We start from the raw sequence: 6769 nt of genomic DNA, 5'->3' as shown, positions 1-6769 counted from the left end.
AGGGATGACGCCACCGAGGCGCATGTCGGTGTCAAAACCGGCGGATCTCGGGTAGGGGGTCCCGAACTGTGCGTCTGAGATCGATGGTAACAGGAGACAGGGGACACGATGTTTACCCAGGTTCGGGCCCTCTCTATGGATGTAATACCCTACTTCCTGCTTGATTGATCTTGATGAATATGAGTATTACAAGAATAGATCTACCACGAGATCGTAATGGCTAAAACCCTAGAAGTCTAGCCTGTATGACTATGAGTATTCTTCTTGCCTCTACGGACTAAGCCCTCCGGTTTATATAGACACCGGAGGGGGCTAGGGTTGTACAAAGTCGGTTACAGAGAAAGGAATCTTCGTATCAGGACGCCAAGCTTGCCTTCCACACCAAGGAGACTCCTATCCGGACACGGGAGAGAGTCTTCGGTCTTGTATTCTTCACAGCCCATTAGTCCGGCCCACGTACCATAGTCCGGATGCTCGAGGACCCCTTAATCTAGGACTCCCTCAGTAGCCCCTGAACCAGGCTTCAATGACGATGTGTCCGGCGCGCAGATTGTCTTCGGCATTGCAAGGCGGGTTCCTTCTCCGAATACTCCAACACAGTCCTCGGAGAGAAAGACCATGTCCGGCTCTGCAAAACGAGCACCACGCATAACCGCAGAGAGTATAATATTTCATGAGTCCAATCCGCTGACAACTTTTGTAACGTGATACCACGTCATTACCCAGTTATTATTTCGAACCATTTTTCGGCCTGCCGCTTCGAGATGCGGTCTCACTGGCACGTCTTGTTAAAGCAGAGATCGTGTCCCCTTATTGCGGGATTCTCATCAATACGGGCGTGGGTAATCCAACCGTGCCGTCTGCATGACCCTTGGGAACAGGCGAGTTTTAAGGCGAGTGGGGAGGCGCTTGATATTCACTGCCTTTATAAGGAGATAAGGATTCCCTTCTTTCACCCACGCCTTCTCTCTCTCTCTCTCTCTCTCTCTCTCTCTCTACGCTCCCATTCTCGAGCTCAGCGCCCAAGTCCTCATTTTTTCCGCCTCGAGAAAGCACTCGACCATGTACGGATCTGGAGCACAAGGCAGGTGGATGGCCTCCTCCGTCAAGGAGAAGGACATCACCAAGCTTCGGGAGGCCAGGTACCTGGCGAAAGAAATCGCCCATCGGCTGCCGGCCAAGGGGCAAATTGTCCCCACACCGAAACCCAATGAAAGGGTGGTGTTCATCCCCCACTTCGTCCGCGGGTTAGGGTTTCCTCTCCACCCTTTCGTCCGCGGACTCATGTTCTATTACGGGCTAGATTTCCATGAGCTAGCCCCAAACTCCTTCCTCAACATCTCGGCGTTCATCGTCGTGTGCGATGCTTTCCTCCGCATTCCACCACACTTCGGACTGTGGCTTAAGATCTTCAATGTGAAGCCGAAGGTGGTGGATGGCCAACACGCGGAGTGTGGAGGTGCCATGGTGAGCAAGATGCCCAATGTCACATGGCCCAAGGGTACTTTTGTGGAGACCGTCAAAGAGTGGCAGAAACTGTGGTTCTATATCACAGAGCCCCGCGACGCCACCTGGGCCGCGGCTCCTAAATTCAAGTCCGGAGCTCCAATGCGGCTCACCTCCTGGCTAGAGAAGGGCCCGAATTGGTCTTCGTCGGACGAACTGATAGCGCTGCAAACGCGCATCCAAAGCATGGTGGACAAAAACATCAAGCTCGTCAACGTGATCCAGGTGATGCTAGTTCGCCGGATCCTTCCATGCCAGAGCCGAACTTGCCCTTTATGGGAATTCGATCCGGAGGAGCACCAGACCTTGGAAAGGCTCTTCGGAACCACGCACGAAGATATCTGGAAGTTGCTCTTCAAGGGCAACGAGACGCCGCCGGAGACCACCGAGGACCGCGGGCACGGTCTGGCCCATCCCTCCAGTGCGGTAAGTCTTTCGTGTTTCAAGGTGTATCCTCTACTTGCTTATTCAAGGAAGATACCTAAACTTCACTATTTATTTTTTCAGGTATGGACAGAGAAAGCAGAGCGGATCAAGTGTCCGGCTCCGCTGCCCGAGGAACCAGTCATCCCGCTCCTGACAAAGATGTTGGTACCGGCGCCTTACCAGGCACCGGAGAAGAAGGCCAAGGGGGCCAGAAGTGGCCTCCGCCGCAAGGGAGCTTCGGACGTCTCGTCCGAAGACAACAAGACTCACTCCTCTGCCACCGAAGACGACGACGAGGAGGAGGAAGAAAGCAACTCTCCCCCTGAGGGGGAAGGAAGAAGAGGGCGGCCTCCACAAGTCTGGAGGCAGGAGCATCCAAGAGTGGGAAGGGTTCCCTCGCGGATAACTCCGTGTGGGATGTTGACAATAGCCCAGAGTCGCGCCCCCGAAACAAGCCTCTGGCCGCATCGTAGGTACTAAAAACCCCTGATGCATCCATATATCCGGCATCTCTACTTCATAGCTTTAACATGTTGAATTATGCAATTGCAGTCCGGCCCACGACAGCTCCCTGCGATCCTCATCAGGGGGTTTGCTGGATTCGAAGGTGATGGCCAGCGAGTCACCGCCGACGGCTTACTCTCCCAAGGCCAAGGGCGACACCGAGGTGTTGTCCCGAAGGACCTTCCCACGCCAGGGAGAGGTTTAGGAGGCCGTCAGGGTGGCGCCGGAGGGTGAACCCTCGGCCACCGGACACCTTGGGGAGAAAATCCCCATGGAAAGTGGCGATGGGGGCCATATCCAATTCGGCCCCCTGCCGAATACCATTCCGGAGACCTACATGGCTCCGGAATCAAGCGAACAGCATCCTCCAAAGGGAGGAGGTGCGCCTATTCCGCCGGTGACCTCTGTCCATCCAGAGGCACCGGATAATCTGCTGGAAGCGCGACGAGGCGCTTCCATTGTGGAGGAACACCGTATCATTATGGGTATGGTGGTTGATGCTACCTCTTGAGCACTGCATTGGTTTTTCCCTTGAAGAGGAAAGGGTGATGCAGTAAAGTAGCGTAAGTATTTCCCTCAGTTTTTAAGAACCAAGGTATCAATCCGGTAGGAGACCACGCTCAAGTCCCGCGCACCTACACAAACAAATAAGAACCTCGCAACCAACGCGATAAAGGGGTTGTCAATCCCCTCACGGTCACTTACGAGAGTGAGATCTGATAGATATGATAAGATAATATTTTTGGTATTTTTATGATAAAGACTGAAAGTAAAGAAAGCAAAAATAAACGGCGTCAGAAATAGCTCGTTGACGGGAAATTAATATGATGGAAAATAGACCCGGGGGCCATAGGTTTCACTAGTGGCTTCTCTCAAGAGCATAAGTATTATGGTGGGTGAACAAATTACTGTCGAGCAATTGATAGAATTGAGCATAGTTATGAGAATATCTAGGTATGATCATGTATATAGGCATCACATCCGTGACAAGTAGACCGACTCCTGCCTGCATCTACTACTATTACTCCACACATCGACCGCTATCCAGCATGCATCTAGAGTATTAAGTTCAGAAGAACAGAGTAACGCTTTAAGCAAGATGACATGATGTAGAGAGATAAACTCATGCAATATGATATAAACCCCATCTTTTTATCCTCGATGGCAACAATACAATATGTGTCGTTTCCCCTACTGTCACTGGGATCGAGCACCGCAAGATTGAACCCAAAGCTAAGCACTTCTCCCATTGCAAGAAAGATCAATCTAGTAGGCCAAACCAAACTGATAATTCGAAGAGACTTGCAAAGATAACCAATCATACATAAAAGAATTCAGAGAAGATTCAAATATTGTTCATAGATAAACTTGATCATAAACCCACAGTTCATCGGTCCCGACAAACACACCGCAAAAGAAGATTACATCGAATAGATCTCCACAAGAATCGTGGAGAACTTTGTATTGAGATCCAAAGAGAGAGAAGAAGCCATCTAGCTAATAACTATGGACCCGAAGGTCTGAGGTAAACTACTCACACATCATCGGAGAGGCTATGGTGTTGATGTAGAAGCCCTCCGTGATCAATGCCCCCTCCGGCAGGACACCGGAAAAGGCCCCAAGATGGGATCTCACGGGTACAAAAGGTTGCGGCGGTGGAATTAGGTTTTCGTGGATGCTTCTGATGGTTTGGGGGTACGTAGGTATATATAGGAGGAAGAAGTACGTCGGTGGAGCAACATGGGCGCCATGAGGGTGGAGGGCGTGCCTGTTGGGGTAGGCGCGCCTCCTGCCTCGTGCTCTCCTCGTTGATTTCTTGACGTAGACTCCAAGTCCTCTGGATCACATTTATTCCAAAAATCACATTCCTGAAGGTTTCATTCCGTTTGGACTCTGTTTGATATTCTTTTTCTGCGAAACACTGAAATAGGCAAAAAACAGCAATTTGGGCTGGGCCTCCGGTTAATAGGTTAGTCCCAAAAATAATATAAAAGTGTATAATAAAGCCCATTAAACATCCAAAACAGAATATAATATAGCATGGAACAATAAAAAATTATAGATACGTTGGAGACGTATCAAGCATCCCCAAGCTTAATTCCTGCTCGTCCTCGAGTAGGTAAATGATAAAAACAGAATTTTTGATGTGGAATGATACTTGGCATAATTTTTAATGTAATTCTCTTAATTGTGGTATAAATGTTCAGATCCGAAAGATTCAAGACAAAATTTTAATATTGAGATAAAAATAATAATACTTCAAGCATACTAACTAAGCAATTATGTCTTCTCAAAATAACATGGCCAAAGAAAGTTATCCCTACAAAATCATATAGTCTGGCTATGCTCTATCTTCATCACACAAAATATTTAAATCATGCACAACCCCGATGACAAGCCAAGCAATTGTTTCATACTTTTGGTGTTCTCAAACTTTTTCAATCTTCACGCAATACATGAGCATGAGCCATGGACATAGCACTATATGTGGAATAGAATGGTGGTTGTGGAGAAGACAAAAAGGGAGAAGATAGTCTCACATCAACTAGGTGTATCAACGGGCTATGAAGATGCCCATCAATAGATATCAATGTGAGTGAGTAGGGAGTACCATGCAACGGATGCACTAGAGCTATAAGTATATGAAAGCTCAACAAAAGAAACTAAGTGGGTGTGCATCCAACTTGCTTGCTCACGAAGACCTAGGGCATTTTGAGGAAGCCCATCATTGGAATATACAAGCCAAGTTCTATAATGAAAATTTCCCACTAGTATATGAAAGTGACAACATAAGAGACTCTCTATCATGAAGATCATGGTGCTACTTCGAAGCACAAGTGTGGTAAAAGGATAGTAGCATTGTCCCTTCTCTCTTTTTCTCTCATCATTTTTTCTTTTTTTTATGGCCTTCCTCTTTTTTTCTTTTCTTGCCTTTCTCTTTTTTTTAGTCCGGAGTCTCATCCCAACTTATGGGGGAATCATAGTCTCCATCATCCTTTTCTCACTTGGGACAATGCTATAATAATGATGATTATCACACTTTTATTTTCTTACAACTCTAGAATTACAACTCAATACTTAGAACAACAATATGACTCTATGTGAATGCCTCCGGCGGAATACCGGGATATGCAATGAATCAAGAGTGACATGTATGAAAGAATTATGAACGCTGGCTTTGCCACAAATACAATGTCACTACATGATCATGCAAAGCAATATGACAATGATGAAGCATGTCATAGCAAACGGAACGGTGGTAAGTTGCATGGCAATATATCTCGGAATGGCTATGGAAATGCCATGATAGGTAGGTATGGTGGCTGTTTTGAGGAAGGTATATGGTGGGTTTATGATACCGGCGAAAAGTGCGCGGTATTAGAGAGGCTAGTAATGGTGGAAGGATGAGAGTGCGTATAATCCATGGGCTCAACATTAGTCATAAAGAACTCATATACTTGTTGCAAAAATCTACAAGTTATCAAAACAAAGTATTGCGCGCATGTTCCTAGGGGGATAGATTGGTAGGAAAAGATCATCGCTCGTCCCCGACCGCCACTCATAAGGAAGACAATCAATAAATAAATCATGCTCCGACTTCATCACATAACGGTTCACCATACGTGCATGCTACGGGAATCACAAACTTTAACACAAGTATTTCTCAAATTCAAAACTACTCAACTAGCATGACTCTAATATTACCATCTTCATATCTCAAAACAATTATCAAGCATCAAACTTCTCATAGTATTCAACACACTCATAAGAAATTTTTTTCTTTACTAATCTTGAATGCCTATCATAATTAAAGCAAATTACCACGCTGTTTTGTAGGACTCTCAAAATAATCTAAGTGAAGCATGGGAGAACAATAGTTTCTGTAAAACAAATCCACCACCGTGCTCTAAAAGATATAAGTGAAGCACTAGAGCAAAAACTATATAGCTCAAAAGATATAAGTGAAGCACATAGAGTATTCTAACAAATTCCGAATCAAGTGTGTCTCTCTCAAAAGGTGTGTACAGCAAGGATGATTGTGGCAAACTAACAAACAAAGACTCAAATCATACAAGACGCTCCAAGCAAAACACATATCATGTGGTGAATAAAAATATATCTCCAAGTAAATTTACCGATGGATGAGGACGAAAGAGGGGATGCCTTCCGGGGCATCCCCAAGCTTAGGCTCTTGCCACTCCTTGTTTCATACTCCATTAAATCTTTACCCAAAACTTGAAAACTTCACAACACAAAACTTAACAGAAAATCTCGTGAGCTCCGTTAGTGAAAGAAAAGAAAACACCACTTCAAGGTACTGTAATAAACTCAT

The sequence above is a fragment of the Aegilops tauschii genome, chromosome 2 (genome assembly GCF_002575655.3).
Source record: "Aegilops tauschii subsp. strangulata cultivar AL8/78 chromosome 2, Aet v6.0, whole genome shotgun sequence".
In the NCBI taxonomy this organism is placed as follows: Eukaryota; Viridiplantae; Streptophyta; class Magnoliopsida; order Poales; family Poaceae; genus Aegilops; species Aegilops tauschii.
Note: the sequence above shows the minus strand (reverse complement) of the source record.